Genomic DNA, 27,391 nt, shown 5'->3' with positions numbered 1-27,391 from the left:
CTCGCTCAGAACTTGCCTGAGGAGAAGCGGGGCTGGAGCGGAACTGTCTCTTTAATGGGATTTTAACGTGATCTTCAGCAAACTAATCTTATTTAGATATCATAGGAAGCCATGTAATCTCATCTGGGCACTCATATTTCCTACAGAAAAGGGAAAGCTCTGTAATTCATTTTCAGCAACAGGAACACTTTAATAAAATCTGCTTCCGAAGGTTAAATTACCAGACAAACAGCTGCATCCCCGAGACCCTGTACTCATCTCACTGATTGGGGCAACCATGACAACAAAATGACCACTCCCAAGGTTGCTTAAGTAAAATCCATGCTAAGAGCTCAGGCGGCTGTCAAACGCCTCTTTTTTGCCAATGTTTTAGATTCACATACTTAAATGCTAAAGGACGATAAATCAGCTGGGGAGTGAAAGGATGGGGTCCCTGGCATAGTTTTGGAAATAAGCTAAGCACAGAAAGACAATTTCATCTTTGGCATCTCAAACAGTGGATCTTATAGAAATACAGCAGAATGGTGGTTATCACAGTCTGGGGTGTTAGTAGGGAGGGAAGGCTGGGGAAGTGTTAGTGATAGGAGCAACGATTTCAGATCTGTTGCACAACCTGGTAACCATAGTTAACATATCTATTATACTCTTGGAAAGTGTTAAGAGAACGGATATGAAGTGTTCTTACCACAAAAATGATAATTATAAGGCAGGATACATTTGTTAATCAGCTAGATTTAACCAATCTACAATGGGCACATATTTCAAAATATTATGTTGTACATGATAAATACATGTAACAATTTTAAAAAAATAAATACGTTTGAAAATAATACACAGTGTAAACTTTCCTCATTGTAAACCCCGGTTTTCTACTGGAAACGACCTAGACTAAGATACATGGGCATTAACAGCAGGCTCATGACTCAATGCTCTTTCAAAAGCAAAGTCTGTAAATATATGCCGAGCACACTTAGAGGAGAGAATGGGGCCAACCCAAAGCGGAAGCATAGCGGAGGGAGCCTGGCATGGGACACTGTTTTCTCTGCTGTCCACTCCAGCGGAACATCACAGGCCCTGAATACTGTGACCTGCTCTCCCTGGGAAGAGTTGTGAGAAATGCAGCTTTCCTCGTCTTGCCAGCGGCATCCTCAGACCTCAAATACTGTGCAGCCCATCAAAGTGCCACTGCCTCAGTTCAGCCATCCATACTTTAAAAATAGAGAGAGAGCCAAGGGTGGCAGTGTATCCCCATAATTCTGACAACTGGGGATTCTGCTGCCGGAGAATCACAGGTTCAAGGCCAGCCTGGGTGATTTAGCAAAGTTCTGTCTCAAAATTTTAAAATTAAGAAAAAAAAAAAACTAAAAGTGTACCTCTGTCTTAGTTACTTTTCTCATTGCTGAGACAAAATGTCCAACACCTGAATTTGAAGGAGGAAAGGTTTATTTAGCTCACAGTTTATAGAGGTTTCAGTCCATAGTCGGCTGGTTTCAAAGCAGAGCCATACCAGAGGAGAAACATTCAACAGCATAGCAGCAGGAAGGCAGCAAGCAGCCAAAGTAGTGAGCAACAGCAGCAGGTATGCCTTCTTTCTGTCCCTTTATCTTCCACCCAGAGGAGTACATTTGAATCTACTTGCTTCTTCTTGTAAATTCATCCCATTTTGAAATCCTTCCTCTATGATTCAAGTTGGTCCTTTGGGATGAGCTGCACCCCTGCTGCTGTAGCTGCCTTCAAGGCCATGAATGGTAACAATTGTCTCTTTTCTGCTGCTGATTCTAGATTTCCATTTCCATCAGTGAGTACCCCAAAGGGGCTATGAGGTTTATATAGTGGGGTGACCAAGCCCTCATCCCTGAGAGGTCTGAGCCTCTAGTCACTATGCCTTTCTCCAGTTCTGCACTTATCTATTAATATCAAACTGGAAAGAGGATTATCAAGAGATGCCTCAGTGAACCCTTTGTGTGTCAAATCATTTTCCCTGTCCCTGTGGTCAAAATGACTCTTCCTGACCAGTTAACCCAATTATCTCTCCCAGACAGTGGCTCATACCTGCCTTCTGGTCTCCTGATATGAGATGTGTAGCAGTTGTAAGTGGGTGGCAAATGTACAGTGCAGCTTAATAGGACTTACTGTGCCCTCTGCTGCAGATCTAGGTACCAAGACTTCAACAGTTACAGACTAAAGTGAGACATGAATAGGCATAAACTGTCCAAAAGTGTCACCAAGAATGAGAGCCATTTCTACTTCTACTCCAAATCTCAGGTCCTTGCAATATCTGAGAGTTACGGGTTTCTTCGAGTGTACAGTTTGTCCTCCAAGGGACGCTGCAGCTGCACCTTTCAAGCCTGTTTCGTCTATCTGGCTGGCACAGTCTGGCAGATATGCTACAAAATATGACCAGAGGAGCCATTACTGTGAGCCCAGTCTCTCACCTCTTTTGTCACAGTAATATATGCCCCCCTTGGGTAATATGTTGTAGAATCCTGGTTGGTGGATCATACATGGGAAAGCCTCGGATTCTAATGCTGACTGAGACAAAGTCAGCAGGAAAGGAAGACAAATATCCAGAATATGTCTTGATCCTATTCAAAACAAATCACTGTCCTCCCAGGGTAGAAAAGAGCCCAGGTAATCAATATGCCACCAGTTGGCTGCTTTTCTGTCCTCAAAGGCTGGTGCTCTGGCAAGCATTTGGGACCCATCTCAGTGGCAGGGAGGTTGCACACTCGGCAGCAGTGCATTTGGATAAGACTTGGTGAGAGAAGCTCTTGCTGCTGGCCTTCCTCATTCCTGCCATCCAAGCACTGCCTGTAAGACCACTGGACCAGTGACCAGTGACACACACTGGCTAACATCAACTGTCCAAGACCTTTGCTCTTCGATTGTCTAGTCTCTCTTCCATGGTGGATGAACTTTAACATGCCTCACAAAGACTGCAAAGCCCAGAGAGCTCAAGCAATTGTTAGTAGTGGAAAGCATGAGATGCAACAATTTGTTTTCAATCAACAAATAATCATTTTGTATGTTGTACTTTTAAGGCAATGCCCCAGAATGTCCCAGACTGCTGGATCCCAAAATTATTTCTGATATGTCAGTTTCTCAAATTTCCATAGCGCTTCATTTCTCATGCTTTGGAGTATCCATTCCTTACCAAGACCTTCAACACATTTATCCCTTCTCGCTTATTTGGTCCAGTTAATACATTTTCATCAATTTGGAAAGTTAGTTATGATGTTTGGAAAAATGTCTAGATGGTCTAGTTCCCCTTGGATTACATTGTATCGGAAGGCAGAGGAATTAAGGTAGCTTGAATGAAAACCATTTGAGTTGCCCAAATAGATGTGGGGAAAAACCCACTTGTTAGAGGGGTAGATAAACACCATAGGTCTGAGGCTGTGCCAAAAATAACATCCAGCAACACAATGAGAGTCAGGATTACACGAAGGCTGAATTTGCAATGTTCTACCATCATTTGCTAATGTCAATCTGGTTTTGTTACAGCCCAGGCTGGTGAACTAATTGAAGGTGCCATGAGGTTCACCGTGTGTCATTTAAATCTTTCATGGTATTTTCATGGACTATCATATCTGGGAAAGGTGAAAAATGTAAGACACTTCCTCATCGTCTTACCTACCACAAGAGCGCTTTCCCCCATAGGCCAAGAAAGGAATGTGATATTTCTGATAACTACCGAGTATGTTATGTAGTCAGTGAAGAGAATGACCATTTAATGGATCCAAAGATCCACTGTGAATTGAACTGTGTCAGGAACCCATCTACTACTTGGCCTCCACGTGTGACCACTGTAAAAGGACTAATGCTATTTCAATTTCTCACATATAGATGTGAACGTGGACCCTCTATTCATGGTCCTCAACGTATCTGAGTAGTCCCCTTTTCCTAGTGTCCAATAAGCCTGGTAAATAGCTGCTGGTTTCTTTGGTGAAGAGGGAGAGGATCATTACCATTTACACTTGCCACAGTGCTGCTGGATCCTTCTTTGGGGACTTGGCTTCTCCTTCATTCGATGAGTTCTAGGTATCACAGTTGGTTCAAGTCCAGAAACTGAGCAAGTAATTATGAAACTTTATTTTTCAGGCTGCCCCCGACTTCCAAGCCATCCATCCTTGATTTACTTTGATTGCAAAGATGAAGCAATTTTCTTATTGGCTGCCTAGCTCTCTTGCCCCTAAGGATACCATATGCCATCAATCATCTCTATAATTTTCTGTGGGTTGTGCCCCCTCACTTCCGTTGCAACCTTGCCACTCATTACAATAATTTCACCCACTTTGCTTCTGATTAAGTGTCACTACCCAGTCTGTATTATTTCAAGATTTGATCATCACCATTGCAGTAAGGGAGCCTGGCTCTCTAACAGCATCTCCTGCTATTAGCCTCACTTCAGAGAATGGCCACTGCTGGTCTCAGGCTGCTGATTACCCTTTCCCCACCACATCCCATATTGCTTTGGTCAGTGAATTGTCCTACAGGCCATCCTAAAGTACTAAGTAAGCTTTCCTTCTTTCCACAGTTTATTCACTCCCATGTGCTCACTCTTTGCTTCTGCCATCTGTCACAGCAGTTCTGGCATTTCTACTTCCAACCGCTTTCTCTAAGCTGCTAAGGTCACCCCACATCTCATCAGCACAGTGCCCAGAGAACTTTTCTGCATCAAGGGAGAGTTAAGTAAAGCATCAAGAGTGCTCTAATTTTAATCAACTCTTTATCCAACTTTGTGTCTTATTACCCCTTGATTTGCACCCTCAGGATGCAATCCCATGTATGTATACATTCTGTCCGTTTTGTAACAGGTAGATCCCAAAGCTCCTTTGATGTAGAGTTCTTTTATTCCCTCAGCAGACCTGGATCCTCACTGGTCAAGGTGTGCTTTGATGTGACACAGCTATTGGTCTGGTGGGATTTCATCTAAGACCAGCACTTGGTACTGTAAAGGCAGAGCCCTCTGCTGTTTACTATCAAGGGAAGAAGCACTACTACCCTTCAAGAGGCAGGAGAAGGTCAGGGTGCAGGGAGCTGTGATATTTCAAGCTTTTTGAGCACACTGACCCAAAAGTCACTGTGCTAGATCTCAGGATCCCACTCAATCTGAGCCAATCTTGAATTTAACATAGAAAACTTGTGGCTTAGAATTGAATCTCTGGAGGGCTGGGGATTTAGCTCAGTGGTTCTGCTGCCTGCTTCGCAAGCATAAGGACCCGAGTTCAATACCCGGTACCCCCACAAAAAAAAAATCCACATATAAGAAATGAATCTCTGGAGTTCCACTGACTTAGGCCTGATCCTCAGCTTGGCCTGGTCTCCAGCTGCAGAAGACTTCCCATGCTGCCAAGGAGGCCTTCTCACAGTCACAGTGCTCTCCACATTGGCAGTCAGTCAACTTCAGCTTTTTATTATTTTCTCTACCGCATTATTAGCACTTAGAAACAGCCATCCAAATCTATTATTCCACAATCCTTACAGCAGGATTTTTTTTAAAACAAACTGGCTATGCTGCCCAAATTAGACTTCACCTCCTGGGCTCAAACAAGACTCCTACCTTAGCCTCCCAGGATCTGCTATGATCTAAATGAATGTTCTCTAAAATTCAGATGCCGCCAATGTGATTTTATTAAAAGGTAGGACTTTAAAAGTTGAGTAGGCTATGAGAGTTACTTTCTTGTGAATGCGACTGGGTGCCTTTATAATGAGGCTTGAACAAGGGCTAGAGTTGATGCTTTCTTGCCCATTTACCTTCTGCTATGTGAAGATGCAGCAAGATCTGCACCAGCCTTGATTTTTTCATTTCCAAGACTGCAGAGCTATGAGCAATAAATTTACATTATTCACAAATTACCGAGCCATGGGGTTTTTTTTAACAACATAGAAGACTAAGATTCATTAGTTCCCTTGCGCCTTTCAAACACCAGCCCACTCATTCCGCTCTTCTGATTTCCATTACAACTTTGGCCACTGTACCTTCTGCATATTGAGAAGGAATCACCATCTTTCATGGGCTCCTCCTTGCTAGAGATCACTCATGATCTCACAATGGATGACCCACCTCCTAGTCTTATTGAAGAAGCTGCTTCTTAGACCCACTTCTAGTACTGACTTCTGAGTCAGAGATTTTTTCATACAGGAGTTTTGGAGAAAGGAAACAGAGATGCTTAGCAACAAAACCTCTAAGAATATGAGAAAAAACAGCTGGAAAAGTTGAACTGCAATGATACAGTAACAAATTTTGGCTAAAATTACAGAGATGATTTTGCAATTAGAATGGCCACTCAGAGTGATCACTGTATGGCAAAGGGGACTTGTATTGTGTTACTAGTCCAGGAAGGAGGCACACATTTGGGCAAAGCATCCCCTGTGATTCTTGGAGAGTGATACAGCTGTAACCTGTCAGCAACCTATAATGAGCAGCAGGGAGAATGAGTTCCACGCAGCAGGGGAATCTTTTCAGCACATACAGCATTCACTTCGCCTTCCTTTGCAGGAAGGCCTTGAGGACAGATTTCAAGTGCAAAGGATGATAAAACAGAGGAACTTGCTGGTTGATAACCATTAATATCCTAGATCACAGTGGTTTAAACCGAGTAAAGAGCAAGAGATTAAAAAATACCTGGCAAATTTTGATCAGAAGAAAGATGAACATTATAGACCTTGCAGGGCTATCTTTGCTTAAGATACTCCAGTTTGGAGAGCTATTTGGCTAAGGGATTCTGTAAGAATTGGCAGTTTCCAAGAGGAAAGGAAAGAACTGGAGGAAGGAGAGGGAGAAGAAAGGGTCAGAGAGGGACAGAGAGAGAGGCAAAGTGTTCAGTACGGCGATCTTTTTAACAATCTTTAAATTTTTCATTCTGTATTACATGTCTTCACTACTTGTGGCAAAAAAATAAATAAATGAGATGAATACCATGAATTCAATCATTTTCCTGAGAGAAGTCAAAGGAAAACATCCATGTTTTCTGTAGACAAATATACTTAATGACCTGTCCTATAATTTCTTGGAGCCAGATTTACTCCAGATAAATAGTTCTTTACTTTTAATATTCCATGTATTTCTTTCTTTCCATGTTTTTGAAATCCTAGTAAATTCCTGGCTCCCTCCTGGCTCTGGGAATGCAGAGACAGGCTTCCCCGAAGCTCTCCCAGCCTAGAAGGAAAGATGTCATGGAGCAAATAAGTTACAGCAAGAGAGTCAAAGATTTTGGCACCAAGGTTCTGTGGCCGGGGGTTGGGGGTTATCACAGTAGGGCTCGTGCTCCTGTGAGACTCTAATGCTGTGGATGATCCAACAGGAGGTAGAGCTCAAGTGATAGTGAAAGTGACGGACACGGAACTGCTATAAATGCACATTAAACTTACTTGCTCTTGGCCTGTCACCCACCTGCTGTGTAGCTGAGATCCTAACAGCACAGGACCAGCTATTTGTTTATTTCTTTTTTTTTTCAGCTTTAATTGAGTTTATTGGTACATTTTAGGGATACAGTACAGCTACATTCATTATTGGGATCTTGTACCTCTACATGACAAGTCTTGATTCTCATACTTTCCCCTTACCAAGCTATTTGTTTATATCCTGGGAATCTGGCACCCCTGGTGAGCACACCCAGAGCCATGTGAGCAGAAGATGAGCCAGAACACATGGGCAAGGTGAGCAAGGAAGAGCCAAGACCACCTAAAGCTTCAAAGAAACCAGCCAAATCCACTGAATAATTTTGCACCTCAGTTTTAGTTTCTATTTGATGGCATTAGGCTACTTTTACAATAGTCCTATGCTTTACTTTAAATACCCTCTCTAAATCTTCATTCCTAACATGGGAAATGCACTTTCAAACACTGTAAGAATCTTTGCCAAATACAAATATCCTTTATATGAAATTATAATATAAATACTTTTGTCTATATTTTGATGACAATAATAATTTGTATTTAGTTCAACTAAGCTTTGAGACACTTCATGCATTATGGCTTTATCTAGATGTTCCCCCTGACCAAAGCCTTATATGCTCATATGTGGGCTTTGAAAGCTAGCTGGATCTAGGATGTGAGATACTGGGATTAAGTGTATGTAGTACAAAATTCCATTTATTGGAATTAGCACAGTTCTGAATATGACTGAATGGATTTACTGAAGACCAGACGTGCATGGTGCCACCCAAAAGTCTTGTAGACTGGATGGAATAAGAGCAAAAGGCAGGCTCACTATTGCTGCTGCTGCTGCTGCTGCTGCCGCCGCCTTCTGCCTGCTCTGCCACAGACTACTTCTCCCCTGCCATGCCCCTCTGCCATACCGCCCTGCCTTGGAATCAGCCTGCTATGGACTGAAACCTCTAAAGCTTAATGAAATGACCTTTCCTCTTTCAACTTGTGGGCAATGGTTAATTTTTATTGGCAGTGAGAAAAGTAACTAACACACCACATTAGGAAAATATATGTAGGTGTATGGTAGGGAAAACTCACTAAATAGTGCAATGAAAATTAACACAGGCAAATAGCAATACCACAGTAGAAATTTCAATTAAACTTGAGCTGTAAATTTTCCTTCTTGTACTTTTTACATGGACTGAAGATGAAATACACATATATTAAGGTCTAGCAGAGCCAGGAACAAATGTTCTACCATATTTGAACACAATCTGGAGTGAAACTTCAGCAAAGCCCATGAAAACTTGTAAATACATGTTGTTCAAAGTATAAGGCTTCTGCATTAGTTAGGAAACCAATCATCTGCAAATAACAGAAATTGGGCCACAGTGATTTTAACAAAGGGAGGTTTCTGTTTCTTTTAGTGTAAGGGTATAAGATTACTGCAGGCTCAACCCACAAGCTCCTTATGGAGGGAGGAAAGTGGCCATCTCATTTTATCCATTCCTTTTTACCAGAAAAGCAAAAGATTCTTCAGAAGTTCCCACAGCAGAATTCTGTGTAAGTTCTTGACCCATAATTGGGTCCCTTGGCCACACATAGCAGGTCACCAAACTAATTAAACTTTAAATTGTTCACCCTGCCCTGCTTTGCCTTTCTCAGGGAAACCCAAATAAGGCTTAGGCCTAAAGCTTTTCCTTTTCCTTGCTGCAATATTTTACCTCGTGACCAGCCTGGAGTCTTTGCCATGTGGCCCTGCATGGTGTGCCATGCCTCCTGCCTCTCGAATTTGTCCACATAATAAATTTTATTCTCCTGTGTCTCCTTTTGTATCTATCTTTCATTGACCAGCTCACAAGAGGATACAAAACAATGCAAAAACAAATTACCAAATCTAAGTAGCTTCAGGATAAAATTTCCAAAGAGAGGGTCCTTAAAATTTTCTAGGAAAATAGCAAAGAAACTTGAATTAATTATACATTATCAAGCAATGTCACAAATTGTTTAAGCCTCACAAGGTAAATTCATTGTTGTGCTTCCCTTAGAATTTAGCTATATATACAATATTTTAATTATAAGAAGATTTTTGAAGATTGGATTTTTTTTTAAATATGCACGACAAGGATTAATGAGTTAGCCCATGCCAAAACTGCACTCATGCCTGACTACTTCTCTTAATGAGAGCAGTGACCATATGCCGGTAGCCCTGGGAAAATGATACTTCCTCCAGGATGCCCAAGGAAGCTCCCCGATGTTCTCTGGGACAGCCTGATACAGCAAGATGCATTTTCAGGCCTATCCAGTTGCTCTTGTGCCTACTAAAATCTATGGTCAGAACTACAGTTCTCTGCCTGAAGAGGCCCAACGGACACACAGCAACTCAGGACCTTATGGGTGCCCAGATAATGCCAAAGCCTGACTCCCTTCACCATCAGGATTCACTCTCTTCATTTTGCAAGAATTACAATCCTTGTCCCACCAGCCCCCGCCCCTGTTTTCTTCCCTCTGTGATCTCTAAGAAGGTGGAAAACAAAATTAAATCTTCTTTTATTGAGTAGTGTTCCTATGTGTTTAAAGCCATGCCCCTTCTACTGTCTGTGGAGAACAGCTGATTTTTTGTTTTGAATCTACCTTAAGCTATATGTGTTCCTACTAAACATGACTAGCACCACATGAACTCAACAATATCCAGTGGTATAGATCCTAGTCCATAAAACAAGACCACTGGGTATCACAGAAACACTGTATTACTACGAGAGTTTCTAAACACTCACCTTCTCTGGCTATATCACGTGAATAGAGTTTACAATGATCCATGGACATGCTTTGAGTGACACTGGTTTAAACAAAAAAAGGAACCTTCTCTTAGTCTCTTTTTGGAACTGTCATTTAGTCTTTAACCAAATAATAATAACAAGATCTTTAGCAATCTTTCATTTTATTTCTGGGTCCATTCTTTCATTTTGTGAACACTAAAATATTTATGAAACTTTCCTCATAGAACAAACCTCTGAAAACCCTTAAGTTTCTCTGTCTTCTAATTTTCCAAGTATAAATCTTGAGGATAGTGAAAGAATCCTCCAGCAATATCTATAAGAGAATACTGCAGAATCATGATTAACCAACAGCTGGGTCTCCCTAGTTAGTAGCTAGCTGCTTTCAAGGGGGAAACTTGTTGATATAAGCCAGAGGCTGACTGAATATTACAGGTGTATGAATGCATGCTCCATAGATGATTTGCAATTGAAAATCCATTAACAGTAGAAATGGAGATGAATAATGCTAAAATGGACTTACCAGGTGTGCCAAAATAAGGATGTAAAATGCATTCGTAAAGTAAAGTAAAATATTTGCTGTAATGCAGTGTAATTTTTTCTCTCCTCTCCTAAAAGAAATTGAAGATAATTTAGACTGTTCTGAGACAAATCTGTTGAGAGGGATACTAACAAGATGAACGAAACTAGAGAGAAAAGTATTTGGTGTAACAGCAGGAGCTGCAGAAAAGAAGTGTGAATGTGCAAGTTGCAAATAAACACCTAATACATTTCAGAGACAATTTCAACCAGGCCTCAAGAATAAGCAGAAAGAAAGTGAAATACTGATACTGCAAAAACAAGTTAAGCCACAGGAATGGACAAGAATAACAGTGTCACATTGCCAGAATTAAAATTCATTTAGAATGATGTTGAGTTAAAATTTGTTTTCCTTCCAAAGTGCCTTATATAATTAGAATGAGGGCCTGTTTGCCATGTCTGTAAGCATGATTGTTCCCTAGTGATACAATCTAGAAAAAAAGATACTGGGAAACCCGTAACATTGTACATTAGGGAAGTGACATTCATACTTCTGTCTTCATTTCAATTCATTCTGTGGGATTTGTCATTCCAGGGATCTGATCTTCACATCCCAAAATGAATATTCAAAATGCTACTTTACATATCACATATGGTTTGGATTTGAGTGATTTCTTTGCAGACTAGAGGGATTTCTCTCAAGCAAATCGATTTATGTTCTTTTAGATATTTTCACTTTTTAAAAAAGAAACAGAATTTTTTTAAATAACTGAAAAAAGTCTCAGCTAGATACAAATAATATTTTTCCATTTTTTTCTGACTTTTAAAATAGCCAATCTAATTTTTTTCCAGATTTTGGAAACTAAATTCATTAAATCTGCAAGATCATTAGGAGAAAAATAAAGCACAGATGTTGAAATTGGTATTCGAAGATTAAAATATCATGAGAAAGAAAATAAAAGTGAAAGTAACAAAAAATATGAGTGTTAAGCCTATGACGGGACATAATGCCTTACTGAAATAATGCTAAATATTTCATTAACTAGAATATTTATGGCATGAGAAAGTCTCCTTAATTCAAATTTTCTAGGTAATTGAAAAAGTCCCTAAAAATCCCTTCTTGTTTTCTGCCCACCTCTTAAGGTTTCTGGAAATCATAATTGACTATTAACTCAAATTTTGCAGAAGTGCAGATGTTAAAGGAGAGTTGGATTGACCATGACAAATACTTCAGACATACTCCTATAACACTTGTATACATTTAAATACATCCACTTTATGGCTGGAAGGTTAGAGGAGGAAGGAATCCATGTCTGATTAAGTCCTTCTGAAGTGTTGGATTTCTGAAAGATGCTTTCACAAATAAATTCATTTACCATCCCAGAAAACCTTCATGAGGCTTACAGAGGCAAATTATCCCCATTTCACACACAGAGCTCAAATTGTTAATAAATGTTCCACAAATTCATGCAGTGAGTAATCAACTCATGTCTGTCTGGCTCCAAACTCATATACCATCCATCAAACCCCAGGGGCTTGGGCTCTGAGCTTAGTTCCCCCAAGATGAGGCTAAAAAGCCTGGGATATTTTCCCCTGTATTGGCTGCAGTTCATGAATCTTTAAAATTAGAATGTTCATATCTGTAGCCGAAACTGATAGCTATTCCTACAAAAGCTCTCTCTCGGTGTTTGTTTGGTTTTTTTATTGTTGTTGTTGTTGTTGTAATAAATCTCCTTTCATCTAGGCACATGGAATAAAAGTGGTGTTTCCTTGAAGATGGCAGAGGGATATGACTAACTGCCTGTGGGATGTGAGCAGAAGTGACTGGCACAAACACCAGCCATTTTCTCAAAGGGATTAACCATGGCTCCTTGGCCCCTCTACTCCTTCTTGAGAGCCGGAAGCCAGAGCTTGTGGGAAAGAAATGTTGGATCCTGCAGATGCACACAATATCACAGCATTGGTGGAACAGGAAAAGAGAATCTTAGGACCCTGAAGCAGAGAAAGGTGAAATAGTTTGTGTTGTTTACCAACCTTGGAAGTATTATGTGCGTGGGAAGCAAAGCCCCATTTTGTTTAAGATATTGTTTTGGCTCTTTGCCATATCTGATCTGACCCTAAGTAATGCTAGTCTTTTCCATCTTATCTTTGCAAATTTTGATAGCAGGAAATGAGGAATGTTTAATAATTGCATAAATTAATAGATAAGTAAGTATTTTTGTTGGACTTTTGAAGATCATCTTGTTCTTCCCTTGAAAATGTCTGATAAAATAGAGCTTTATGGGTTGTTTCTATTTAATCAAAATTTTACATAATTTCCTGCAGAGAAAAACCTATTGATTTTCTGTTCATAAATTTTTTTTTTAGGTCTGAGAATGCAGCTGAGTGATAAGTGTTTGCTTAACCTGTTCAGGGCCTTGGCTTCCATCTTCAGCACCACAAGGGAAAAAAAAAGAATTTATTGTAAGGAGTAATTTTTTAAAGTAAGTGATATGATCACTGCAAGCTTTCTTTTGGGTCAGAAAGGCTCTGAAAGGGCAAGAGTCTTAGATAAGATTATACAGTCCATTAGAGTTAGAACCAGAAAGAAAATATAAGTGATACATTTTCAACTATATCTGACTTTGTATTCCAAACATTTTATATGTAAGTAAAATTCTAGCTATTCCATGCATTTGAACGTAGTACACACATACACACACACACACACACACACACACACACACACGAGGAAATAAAATACTTCTTAAAGATAATTCCAAAGTCATGTATTTAAGGATCTAACTGGGAAGCAACACAAATCAATATTTCATAATGAGAAAAGAAGAGAAAATAAGGAGAAAAGGACATAGTAGGGGGAAATGGTTAAATTACAAATGCAGCATTTGATTTAACCAGGATGAGGTTTGGAAAGGTTGTATTGCTACAATTCAGTTCTTCAAGACAGAAGATTGAGTTGAAAATCATGTCAAGAAGAAATGATTGTCTTCTCTCTGTTAGCAGAAGCAACTGTGGGAGGGAATAAATTTCCCATAAAGTATAACTTGAACCAAACCATCAGTCAAGGTAGATGCAGTAAATAGTTGACAGCTCTATTGAAATAGACTGGCTCTACTGCCCTGTTTGACTGAGAGCTACAGCTCCAAGACTTAGGGAAGCATTTTGCGCTAAAAGTAAAGCAGGTTGATAGCCTACTTCTCTGCAGGAGTTCTGAACCTTCATGCTTTCACAATGTTATTGCCAAGATGGTCATTCATTCATTCCACAAAGTGTTTACTGAATATCTACCCTATGATATGCACTATTGTTCAAGGTGGAGGTACGACAGGAGAAAAACAAAAAGGTAACAGACATGACCATTGGCTTCAGGGAGCTTCTACTATTGAGAGGAGAGAGGAACAGATAAGAAACCAATAGTACGTTGGATGCCAAGTGAGTTGAAGGAACAGCAAGACAGCCAGAGCGGTGAGAGCTGAAAAAGAAGGCAGAGAGGTGAGAGGGGAGCCAGAAGAAAAAGGACACTGTCACCTCACAGTAAGACCATGAATACCTCATAAATGGGGAGAAATTGAGGACTTTGAACAGAAAGAACGCATGACTCTACATTCTATATTCTAAAAACATCCCTCTGGCTACTGAGATCGGACTGGGACAAAGGAGGAAAGTGGGCCATTCATCAGGGGCTGTCTCAAAGTGCAGGTAGGAGGTTGTATGGTGGCACAAGGGAAAGAGTAGTTGGGGGTGCAAAATGATTGAGTTTTGGACATAATTCCTTAATAAAGCCAACTCCGTATCCCAGATAGGAGAGAAAGAAAACTACAAGGCTCTGTTTCGGTTGGGCTTAGTCCCTGGCAGATGCAGAGGTGATATTTACTAAGACAGAAAGTAGCAGAGAGAAAAAGTTTTGAATATCTTAAACTTGAGGGGAACACACAAAGCAGATAACCAAATACACATGCTGGGAGTCCAGAGGAAAAGGATCTCTCAGGGGATAGTAAATCAGGGAAGTCAGAGTATATACCTGAGAACACCTAGGAAGCTAGTGTAAGGGGAGAAGTTTGAAGGCTGAGACTTAGAGAGGTCGGCAGAATGACCACTGTAGTACAGACTTCTAGCACTTTCCAATGTGTCACTTTTCCCTTCTTTATAGTAGAAATATCTTGACATTATTGAAGGCTAACAATCACACCCTAGACTCACATAATTTAGCCAACAAAGTGGTATGGAGAGAAGTATTTGCAGTCTGAAGTCCAAGAGCGCTGGATTTAAATCCCTGCTATGCTCCTAATTGGTTGTGTCCTTGTGTGTGTGTCCCTTCCCCTGTCCATGTCTTCTCAGCTATGGCACTCTGTCCACTGAGGGATTGCTGGGAAAATGAAATAATGTATATGCAAAAGCACAGGGGAAGCTGCCCTGCAAGGTAAGCTACCACAATCATTAATTGCTTTTTTCACATGCATTTTTAACTAGAAGCCTTCTAGGTTTAATGTGCAATAAAGCAGAAGTAAAAGGGGAAAAAAATATTACTGTCTGGGCCAACATATGAAATTTCTATGTATCAAAGAGGTTTTTTTATGGCTTCATGATTTTTTTAACTGATCTGGTCGGGAGAAGATAACTTTGCTTCTTTCTCTATTCATCTTTAGAGGAAACTAGGGCAGAGACTTTGCCCTTTTCAATGTTTCATTAAGCAAGAAGTGTGCGTGCCCTATGCAACCTGTAATAACTGCTGTGGAACTCGGGATGGGGCAAGATTTCATCCTACCTGAGCACACTTGAATCTATATTCTTTCCCCAGGCGAAGACCTGCCTGATACACTTATCACCTGAACCTGTGGCAAGTGATTTTCTCTTCCTTTATCATGTCACCTTCCAGCCCCATACCAGCATATGGTCTATTATGTCCAAATGATTAAACAGATTTTCTGCCATGAGTAAAAAATATATTTCCCACTGGATACAGCAAAGGCTCTGTAAGTCTCTCCCAGAAGAGCAAGCCTAGAATTCTAAGTGGCTTGGCGGAATGAGTAGGAGAGAAAGTCATTATACCAATAGGTTCATAACTTGTGGCTTCTATTGGCATAAAGGAAAATACATCCACTGTGTGATTTCTCCTGAACAAAATGGAGGTCAGAGTACTGCATTCAAGAAATAATTATCCTGTATCTTGGAGACTTATACATGCTGTCCTTTACCCTAGATGTCCTACTTGCTTACCTAGTACCTTGCTTGCCTAGTATCTTCCACTCTTGCAGCAAATACACAACTCAGATGTTACCTTCCCCAGGTATAGAATCCGTTGACTGCCCTTTCTCCCTTGGCCAAGTGAACAGTGTCTCTATGACTTCCAAAATTCCTAGGGCTTATCACCGTCTGAACACTTATTATATTGCATTATAATACTGTGTTATCTATTTCACACACAGCTCACGCATATACATGTAGCTTAAACCTGACCCATACTCATACCATACACATACGGAAATACTAGGTATTCCCTGCGAGTTATTTTTATCTCTGAAATTTCAGTTCCCAGTACCATAAATATTTAGTAAACACTTGGTGAACTTATCCCTGATTCACGAAATCTCCTTATTTAAGTAAACTCAGTATGACACTGACAATATTCATGAATTTATATTATTAAATATGCTTATGTATTATGCATAAACACACACATATAAACTAGAGAAAAATATGCTGAAGTGGTACCCTATTGTCTCCAGAAAATAGAATTATTTTTCTTCTTTGATTTTATTAAATTTACCAGAAGTTCAATAATAAAATTATCTTCAAAATTTTTTAAATAATAACAAGCTTATAATAAAAATACTTAAGGATGATGAGCAATTATTAACTGACCACTGACAGACATCTGCTAGAAGAGACACTGTCTGTAAGCATATGGCTTTGGGCAATTTTCTCAGCCTTTTAGAGACTGTTTCATCTATAAAATTATGTGGACTAAGTGGGTTGTCACATGGATAAAATCAAAACTACATATATAAAATGTCTTTTGGGGTAACTGATGCATTTAATGGAATGCATAGTCCATTAAAGAAAGTGCTTGGGTTGCTGTTTCTAGAAACAGTTCATAGTTAAAAAACAAAAATCTCTCTTTGATAAAGACAAGAAAGCACCCATTACAAAGAACCAAAGTAGTTTGAATTTCTCAGTAACCTTGGGACTGTCCTAAACCAGTTCCCATAGAAACAGTCATGAGGTAGATGATGATGTCCTGGGAACTTGTTTATATGAGATCCCTAGTCAGAAGCATCTAAGTGGGGGCTTTGGCCAAGCAGCCAGGCCTCTGAAAGTGTTCTCTAAATGTGCTGCATCTGTGGGAAAGGAGAACAAGGCTAGTTTTAGGTGGAAAGAGAATGACACTCTAAAGCAGCCCAATCTGAGTTTGTATCTCACATTTGCTACTGAACGACTTGTCAGGGATTTAGGAAAACATTTCAAATGTCAGGCCCTTAAAGTCTGTGGAATAGTATGACCAACTATACAGAAGCCACAAGAAAATTAGAAAAAATATCACAAGGCATATCATGTTCCCTCGTACCTCTCATTATCATTTCGGTCCTATCATGATGCAAACATCCAAAAAGCCAGACAAGTTACCTAAATGAAGGGAGCAGGCCGAGCAGACCCAGCAGCACATAGACAATTGCGTGTTCATCTGATCAACAGCCAGCACACAGTTTCAGCCAGAGGAGCCGTTCTCAAATGCAAGCCAAGGGCCAGTTCTGCAGATTGAAAGAAATGACAGACATCTGTATTTCATACAGATCATCTGTTTTTAATTTGTTTTTAAAAATCAACAAATACTGTGAAATAATCCCATGTGTGGGTAAAAACTGGCCTGTGTATGACCAGCTTGACACTGCAGATTCAATCTCTACCTAGTGAAATTTGGATGAAACTAAATACCTTAAGACAAAAAGAAAAAAAGGACTAGACTCACTGAATATATTCCAACCCAGATGATTTCTTTAGCCACACACTGAACTGATGGTCATCCAGTTTCCTCTCCGACTTCTCTGTGCTCCATACAGAGATGCAGAAGAGAAAGAACCGTGATTTGTTTAAACTTAGGAAGGGATGCTAGCAACCTTTAGGATACCATGTTTCATATTTAGGCAGACATTTTCAACAAAAGTGGTGCTTCAGAATCACCTGGAGAGCTTTCCTAAAACTACTATCCACTCCCACCAGCTCTCCTAGGACCAATTTAATTAGAATAATTGGAGGTAAAGGCCCCAGACCCCAGCAATTTGTTAAAGCTGTCCAGGTGACTTTAATGTGCAGCTATTTTTGAAAACTACTTTATCAAAGCTTTGCAGTTCTAGAAATTACCATGCTGAAAGGCAAAGGTTCCTAGGAAAAAGAAAAGTAAACCTATTAATAGTCATTAACATTTCTAGAATGAATTAATTTATGAGATAATTTTTAACCTGGCCAATTAGGTAGTGTGGGTAGAAGACTTCAGAGTATTAGGGTGTGGACCTTAGAAGCCTAGAGGGGATAGGGGAGCCAGAGGAGTGAAGTACCAGGTCAGGAAGAACATGAGGGATTCACAGGAATACAGTCATGTTCAAGTTCATACTTGCGGTTAGCTCCTCACCCCCACGTACAGAGCCCCAAGGCATTATCTCCCATATGAAGGAGGAATTTACTAGTGGCTCACTTCAGCCACACAGAGGGCTGAACTCACTAGGCAATACCATTATAAAGGAACCTGAAGGGTGTCGAGAGAAGCTGAAATAAATCAGACAAAAGATACAGACTGCACGATCCCACTTATATTTGGAAACTAAAACAGTCAAACTCACAGAGGCATGGATGAAGTAGTCCAGTGGTTACCAGGGGCAGGGGTCAGGAAGGAAACGAGATGTTGATCAAAGCATAAAACGTTGCATAAGTTGTAGCACTAGGGCTCTAATGTGCAGCATAGTGGCTGCATTAAAAATACTGAATTAAATGATTGAAATAAATTCCCAAGAAAACAGATCTGACTATTATCATCAAAAGAAAAACGGGGGGGGGGGAAGGATGGAGAGGGATAAAGAGAGGGAGAGAAGAGAGGAGAAAATGGCAACTATTGAGATAATGGTGTGTGTTCACTAGCTTGATTTCACAATGTGAAATCTTTATTTTACAATGCACACATATCCAGTTGTACAACTTAAATATATAAAGTTTTATTTGACAATTATACCTCGATACAAGTGGGGGGGGCAAAAAAACCCATCTGGTGGGAGGAGGGGGATTGAGCTACTTATACAAGACAAAGGAGACTCATGAGCAGGCTTCGAGACAAAAAATATTGCTTTGTAGGCAGTGGCACTTCCAATTCAGATCTATTGGATGCCAAATGGACTAAAATGATTGAATATTTCAACAATGTATGCATAGATCAAAACACTGCATTGTACCCTATAAAATGCACAATTCTCAAAGAAAGAAAAGGAAGGAAGGAGGGAGGGAAGAAATCAAGCATTCCTACATTGTCCCATTACCTCTCTTCTGCCAGAGGCTGTCAGGGACTTCATTTCAGGCATATAATTTGAAATCATTATGAAATACAAATTTGTTTAAAAAGGAGCTACACCTTTTAATATAAGCCAGAATGAGAGGAAAAGTTAAATTCTTTTGCATGGATGTTCTTATCAGAGAGCTCTCTGGCTTTCACTTCAAAGAAAAAGAAGAAAAAAATCTTGCAAAAGTTTTAATGTACACCATTCTGTACTCAAGCAGCTCTCGGATTCAAATGATTTGAAGGCTCTTACTTATAAAGAGGCCCAAGTGGGAACACAGCGGTGTAGACTTGATACAAGGGGTGGGGTCAGGAGTGTCTGCCACCCAGTCAGGCCAGCAAAGCCAAGCAGCCAAATGAACTGTCGAGGAGAGTAGAGCCTCCTTTGCAGAGCTAGAAGGGACACACAGAGCAAAGGAGCCAGGGGCCGAGACCAGGATCCACAGGGAGGAGGAAGCTGGTGTGGATGGGCATAAATTGCAGAAAGCTGAGCTGTGAAGTCCCAGTCGTGACTGGCCTTGTAAATGGGCCTCATCCAATTAAGACCCATAAATGAAATAGACACAAATGACCAGCAGTTTTCAATAAAAGCTAAGAAAACACTTTTTTTTCTTCTTAAAAGTCTTTACTAAATCCAATGAAGCCAGGTTGCCATGGTGGTAATTTATTGCCCTGGGAAATTCCAGGACACCCAAAGCACACATTTTCTTTTACTCCTGGCAAGTAATTAGCCTCCATATTGCTAAAGGGCCTGTCAGCAGCCTTGTCAAGGAAAAAGGAAAACTCCTCTACTCCTCTACTTAAAATCCCAGGGCTTCTTACATTACTCCTGATCTCTTTTGCCCTTAAAGGCACAGTCTTTTTCTTGTGGTCTGCTGTCTCTTCCTAAGTAACACAGGAAGGGTGAGGAATCAATATGGCAGTCACTGCTGCAAGACTAAAACTGGTTAAGCGGCAATGAAAGCTCACATTCTTACCTATGGGCAAGCTCACCCAAGGATCACCAATAATATGTACAACAGATCACCCCTTTTAATCCTCATGGCCATTCTGAATGCTTTGGTCCAGTGTAAAGGGGAAAACATCAATCTGCAGAGATGAGCCAACTCACCTAAGGACAGTAGGATCCAGGATTCAGGACTAAATCCAGCTCTGTCAGATCTCTCCAGTCCACACCGACACCATCACACGCTTTCTGGGGGATGACTTGCATAGGACTCTGACACCACACTTGGAATACATTAGATGCATCATGCATGTTACATTTCTCTCTCCTCAGTGGTGACAGTAACTGCTCAAACATCATATGTATATAATGCATACATATTTTTTTTTTGTAAAATTGAACATGCAGGAAAAAAATTAAAAGAGGAAAATGTAAGTACCTGGTAATCCTAATACTCAGAAACAATGTTATTATTATGACCTATTTTCACTGGAGAGTGCACATATGCACACCTCCAATTTCTTCACAAAGCTACAATTAGACCTATGCAATTTTCTTTTTAAAAGTTAGCAATATACTGTTTATTTTGATACATAATTGTACTTCTTTGAAACTGCATAATATGCTACCATATAGCATGCCATAATTTATGGATGGACTTGTTTAAAGGCCTGTAATAAAGCGTTACACTTTTTTAAATCATATGTACACAGGTTAGATACATTAGTGATTTTCAACCATGAGCGATCTTGTGCCTTGAGGCTCATTTGGTGGTGTCTGGAGATGTTTTGGGTTTTTACAACTTGGAGGCCTTTTAGATGGCCCATGGGTAGAGGTCAGGATTGCTGCTACAGAGCTTTCAGTGCACAGAACAGCCTCCCACAACAAATAACCATATGCACAGTGCAGGATGTCAACAACAGTATTAAGGATGGAGAACCCTGCATAAAATGAAGTAAATATATGGCAAGATAAAAGCCAGGGTGAGCACTCCTTTTGAGTCACTATTTCTCAAGAGCATAAACATATTTAGTTCAATTAATAGTCTTCTCTTTTATTTCCTAATGCAGAAGCCCCTCTTGATGTCCAAATGAAAGCCAGTGCCCAGAGAGGGCCTAGTCTCTGGCCAAAACAACTGAAGAGAGGTTAAGCCCATGGAGACCGCTTGTGCTAATCATATCTTCCCTAATCCCTTCCCCTTCTCCAGAAACTAGGCTTCTACTTAATCTCTAACTTCTTCCAACTACTACTCCCTAACTCCTGCCTTAGTAGATCAAAATTATACCAGGCTCCTTTGCATTAGGATTCTGAATGTACTTGTGAGATATTTGGAAGACAAAGCTAAATTGGCATTTTCTGTTGGTCACAGAGTCATAGATACATGGCTCTGGGGCTGGGATTTAACTCAGTGGTGCCACTGCCTGACTCACAAGTGCAAGGTCCTGAGTTTGATCCCTGGTACGGGAAGGAAGGAAGGAAATGTGGCTATGGAGAGGCAGCTGTGAGCAGCAATACCTGGTGGCACGGTGACAATGTGGCTTTCAGATCCCCCAGTCCCCTCACTTGCGCAGTAGCCAGTGCTACCCCGTGGGATCAGACTGATAGCTTGTTTCAGCAGCCATTCCTGCAGGCCAATCCTACACCCACTCCAACAAGTGCATCAGCTCATAATTCCCTGAATTAAATTCCACTTACCTCTGACCCAAGCCTCCCAGATGCCAACAGTGAGCACTCGTGTTTATGGAGAACATGACTGGAACAGTGGTTCTTGGTATAATCCCAGCAACAGCAGCCTCAGCTGGGAATCTGTTAGAAATTCAGGGTCCCAGGCACCACTCTAGGCCTGCTAAACTCAGCTCTGTCATCGGGCTGTTACCATCAGGTCCATCAGTCATCTTGGTGTATGCTGACACTTGAGAAACACTAGGTGAACAGAAATAGTATCAAAACTATTTACTATATTTGCTAACTTAACTGTGTGCCTCCTGCCCATTACAGTCATAGTTCACAAATGCAGAATCTATGATCACAGAGCATGAGCCAACTTGACTACTGAGTCTCCTCTGGTCGATGATAAAGTAGGAGTGGAGTGAGGCCAGCTGCTCACTCCACAGGAATTTGAAAAAGGACATACAGATGACAATTCTTCTCTCTGAAGTCACCCTGGATATATTAGAAGGCAGGACACCAGAAATATATACTATAAACAGTGTCATTTCAGTCTGAAGGTCAAATCCAAACCCGGTCAACCAAATACTCTGCATAATCCAAAGGTGCTGAAGCCTTGAATAAGAGGACCCGTGAGAGTGCAAAGGACACACATAGTTGAACAGCAGGTGGTCTGGAAGCTTCCTGGAGGTAAAGTGCCATTTTCTTCAACTCCTTTGATCAAGTTCCAAAACCCTGGGTTATTTGATGCAGGATATAACATAATAAGCAAAGATAAAAATATTCCTGGCCCGCTCTCTCTAAGGTCTTGAAATCTACGAAGGAAACCTGGTAATTGAACAATAAATAGTATCCAAAATGCATAGAAGCCATGCAGAAATCTCACCCAGGCTCGGGCTTGCATCCTGCAGACAGCCAGGAACCACGAGGAAGCCCTGCGGATATTATGCCCTCGCTTTGGAGTGCATCCATCTGACTGAAGCCGCATGGAGATCCCACCCTCGCTCCAGCCATTATCCAGCAGTTGGCGAAAACCTGTGAGCAAGGGCAGGCACCTCTACAACATACCTCCACCTACCCACCACGGTGCTCTCGGGCCTCCTCACTGTGCCAGTTCCTGGATCCACTCTTCAGAGGCACAGGTGGTCATAACTCATTTTCCTGAGCTCCAGATGATAGAACGGAAATGAACAACTGCAGCAAAGGCACGTCAGACCTCCATAGTTGGAAAGTTGGAGGGATCACCACCTTCCATCAGAACTTTGAATATCTTCAGAGAAAGGGCAGAGGGAACCTGTAGTAGAACCTTACAGAGTTCAACCCTGCAGGAGGTCAGGGAGTTCAACTTGGGCCTAGCAGCCTGAATTCAGCCTGAATCTCAGAGGTGAGCCATCAGCTAGCTGAGACTAAATGACTTAGTTCTGCACATTGCTGCACACAGTGTCTATTATGACAGCAGAGATATACCCTGAAAGACGCTCTTCAAATTCTTTTTCATCTTTCTTTTCCTCATTCCATTCTGCAAATGCTTTCATTTTTCTGTCTTCTTTTTCCCATTCAGTCTCTTGCTCCCCTATATTATTCTTCATCTCCCTTTCTGTTCCTGTTCCTGCCCTAATTCGGATTTCTTCTTTTTTGTTTTATGTTCTTTCTTTCTTTCCTTTCTTTTTGTCTTTCTTTTTCCTTCACTCAAGAGTCACCAGTTTCAAAGGAAAGTGAGTCCCTATTACTGTTAAGTTGATCTATTCTTGTCCTTGTTCTTCCACTCTGTCTTCCCCTCTTGTCTTCAACAGTTTCCTAAAGCTTGCCTGGTCATCCTGTGTCCTCTGGCTTCACTTGAAACCTTCTCTAATTCTTCTGCCTATCTATTCCTCTGTTCCTAACTCCACCTAAGTCCCCATCCTAAAGGGTAAAGTTGCTATATTGAATAGTTTATTCACTATTAACATGTTTTCAGCTTCTCTTTGATTTTGATTTAATTCACATTATTTAAAGGTGATACCTTAATGACTACCACAAATGGTCAATTTTAAGCTGTGCTTGATGCTATTGTGTTGCTGATTATATCAACTGGGCTAAAGGGTTGTGATTGATTTAATGAGCTCTCCTTTCTGATTTTATGAAAATGAAAGTGTCCATGAGTCATTAGAGACTCGAATGCTAAAGAGCAACTGTATCAGGAAGATCAAATACTAATACAGGTATTAAACCAAGGACAGCCCAACAACAAAAATAAAAATGAGAAAATACTTAAGCAAGACACAAAGATAGACTTCCAGTTTACCAATGGCAAAATCTAGGGTAAATGAAGTGGAAAAGTATGACAATCAACCACCAATGCAACCTGAACTCGGAGCACAGGAAGTAACAAAACAGATCAAACAGACTCTAGAAAAATTCAGAACAGAAATAATTTCCCAGATAACTACAGAGATGGTGAGCACAATGAAAGACATGATTAGAGACTCTAGAACAGAAACTGACAAAAAGATGGATAAGCTCAGGACCACAATAGAAGTCATGAAGGCCCAGCATAAGAAAGAAATGGAAACCATGAATGCCCAACGTAGAAAAGAAATGGAATACATGAAACAGATTCAAACAGATATCCAGGAAATCATAAACTCTATTGAAAGTTTAACAGAAGGATAAATGAATGTAAGATAGAATGCCAGATATAGAAGATAGGATTGCAGTCAGTGACTGTGAAAAGAGAGATCTCTTAAAAACAGTAAGACATCATGAGAAGCCGATCCAAATTCAAAGAAGAATAACATAACACTGATAGGAATCTATGAAGTATCAGGAGAAAATACAAATGACTTTAAAAAGCTGTTCACAGAATTAGGGACAGGAAACTTCCCAAACAGAGCAACAGATTTTGACATACAGATAAGTGAGGCATATAGAACACCAAGTAGCCATGATAAAAAAAAAAAAAAATCTACACCTAGACATATAATAGTCAAGATCCCAGAAATCAAACAGAAGAACAAAATACCAAAAGCAGTAAGAGAAAAGAAACAAATCACATGCAAAGGAAAGCCTACCAAAATCACAGCAGACTTTTCAACACAAAAACTCAGATCAAGGAGAGCCTGGAGTCAGGAATTTCAAACCCTCACAGAAAACAACCTCCATGGGTCAGGTATTTAGCTCAGTGCTTCCACCGCCTGCCTTGCAAGTGCATGGACCCGAGTTCAATCCCTGGTACCAAAGAAAAACCTCCAACCTAGGCTAATGTATCCTGAAAAACTCTCTTTCAAAATGGATGGGGAAATAAGATACTTCCATGCCAAGAACACTTGAGAAACTTCATGAATACCAAACCAGCACTCCAAACAATGCTAAAATATATCCTAGAAAAAGACAATGAAGGTCACAACACCATGAGGCCCAACAGAGCAAATCAATTAGGCAAGGCAAGAAACTAAAGGGAGAGGGGAAAGATTAAAAAGAGCCAACAACTGGGCAAAAACATGACAATGATAAGTCAGTGCATATCAGTTATAACCATCAATTTCAATGGCCTCAATTCACCAATCAAGAGAAATAGACTGGCAGAATGGATTAAGAAGCAAAGGCCAACAGTATGTTGTGTACAAGAAACACACACCTAGTGCAAAAAGAAACCCATAGACTGAAAGTGAAAGGATGGAAAACAGTTCTCCATGTGACAGGAGCCCAGAAAAAAGCAGGGGTAGCTATCTTATTCTCAGACAAAGTAAATTTCAAAACAAATCTGATGGAGAGAGACAAAGAAGGCCAGGACATCCTCAAAAAGGGAGCAATTCAAGAGGAAGAGATGGCAATCATAAATATATATGCAACAAATATTAATGCCCCCAGCTATATAACAAATTGTAAGTAATATGCAAAACCAAAGAAGCACTAATACAATTGTAGTGGGGGAATCTAAATACCCCTTTGTCACAAACAGACAGATCTTCTAGACAAAAAAATCAACAACAAAATACTAGATCTGAACCAAGCTTTTGAACATATGGACTTAACAGACATTTTATAGAGTGTGTTACCCTACAAAATCAGGACAAACATTCTTTTTGGCTGCACATGGGTCATTCTCCAAAATAGACCACATACTAGCTCAACAGAACAGGTTTAAATAAATGCAAAGGAATCGAAGATATTCCATGTATATTATCAGATCATAGTGCAATTAAGCTGGAAATCAACAGCATAAGAAACTGTAAGAACTTCAGAAACACGTAGAAATTGAACAACACTCTCTTGAACAATCAATGGGTCACAGAGGAAATTAAAGAAGAAATGAGACAGTTTTTACAAACAAATGATATTGCCAATACAACATACAGGAATCTATGGGACACAATGAAAGCAGTTCTACATGGAAAATTCATAGCAGTGAATTCCCACACTAGGAAAATACAGCAAGCTCTAATAAAGAACCTAATGCTGAACCTTAAGGTCCTAGAAAAAGAAGAGCAAGAAAAACCTAAAGCTCATACAAGGGAGGAAATTTTAAAGATTAAAGCAGAAATCAATGCAATGAAAACTAAGAAAATGACACAAAAATCAAAGAATTGAAGAGTTGGCTTTTTGAAAGAATAAATAAAATCAATAAACCCTTAGCCAACCTTGTCCAAAAAAAAAAAAGGAAGTAGAGGCTCAGATCCATGCAATTAAGAACAAAAAAGATGAAGTCACAACAGATCCAGCAGAAATTCAGAGGACCATCAATACCTACTTTGAGAAGCTGTACTCTTATAAAATGGAAAACACAGAAGAAATGAACAGATTTCTAGATACTTATGAATTACTAAATTTCAATAAAGAAGATAAAAAAAATTCTAAACACCCCAATTACAATCAGTGAAATTGAAAATGTAATTAAAAGTTTACCAACGAAGAAAAGCCCCGGTCCTGATGGATTCACTGATGAATTTTACAAGACATTTAGAGAAGAGCTACTGCCACTACTCTTTAAACTTTACAATGAAATTGAAAGGGAAGTAATACTTACGAATTCATTCCTGGAAGCAAGTGTTACTTTGATTCCCAAACCAGGGAAAGATCCAACCAAAAAAGAGAACTACAGGCCAATCTCCTTAATGAACATAGATTTAAAAATCCTTAATAAGATACTGGCAAACAATACAGAGGGTCATCAAGAAGATCACACACCCTGAACATGTTGGATTTATTCCAGGGATGCAAGGATGGTTCAACACATGTAAATCAATAAATGTAATACACTATTTTAACACAGTGAAGGACAAAAACCACATGATCACGTCAATAGATGCAGAAAAAGCATTTGACAAAATTCAACACCCACTCGTGATAAAAATCCTGCAGAACATTGGAATAGATGGTATTTATCGCAACTTGATAAAGTCTATCTATGAAAAATGAATAGCCAATATCATATTAAATGGCCAAAAACTGAAAACCTTCACATTAAAATCAGGACAAGACAAGGATGCCTACTGTCACCACTCCTGTTCAATATAGTTCTGGAAACATTAGCCATAGCAATTAGACAAGAGAAAGAAATTAAAGCAATAAGGATAGGAAAGGAAGAAG

The 27,391-nt window shown here is 40.0% G+C and overlaps 1 long non-coding RNA gene across 1 annotated transcript in view; it reads right to left on the bottom strand.

The window, feature by feature from the left end:
- The window catches only part of LOC117283689, a 336,703-nt gene extending 314,485 nt beyond the window's left edge, over positions 1-22,218 (bottom strand). Inside the window, exons 1-3 of the long non-coding RNA XR_004514729.1 lie at positions 21,851-22,218; positions 20,321-20,500; positions 17,295-17,419 (exon numbers count right to left, since the gene is read on the bottom strand). This is a non-coding gene — a long non-coding RNA (uncharacterized LOC117283689). The remainder of the gene's footprint in view (positions 1-17,294; positions 17,420-20,320; positions 20,501-21,850) is intronic.
- Between the last annotated feature and the right edge of the window lie 5,173 nt (positions 22,219-27,391).

The sequence above is a fragment of the Fukomys damarensis genome, unplaced genomic scaffold, assembly GCF_012274545.1.
Source record: "Fukomys damarensis isolate Sample0158 unplaced genomic scaffold, DMR_v1.0_HiC HiC_scaffold_29, whole genome shotgun sequence".
Taxonomy (NCBI): Eukaryota; Metazoa; Chordata; class Mammalia; order Rodentia; family Bathyergidae; genus Fukomys; species Fukomys damarensis.
The sequence above is the reverse complement of the archived record's forward strand: the minus strand, read 5'-3'. Positions and strand labels throughout refer to the sequence as shown.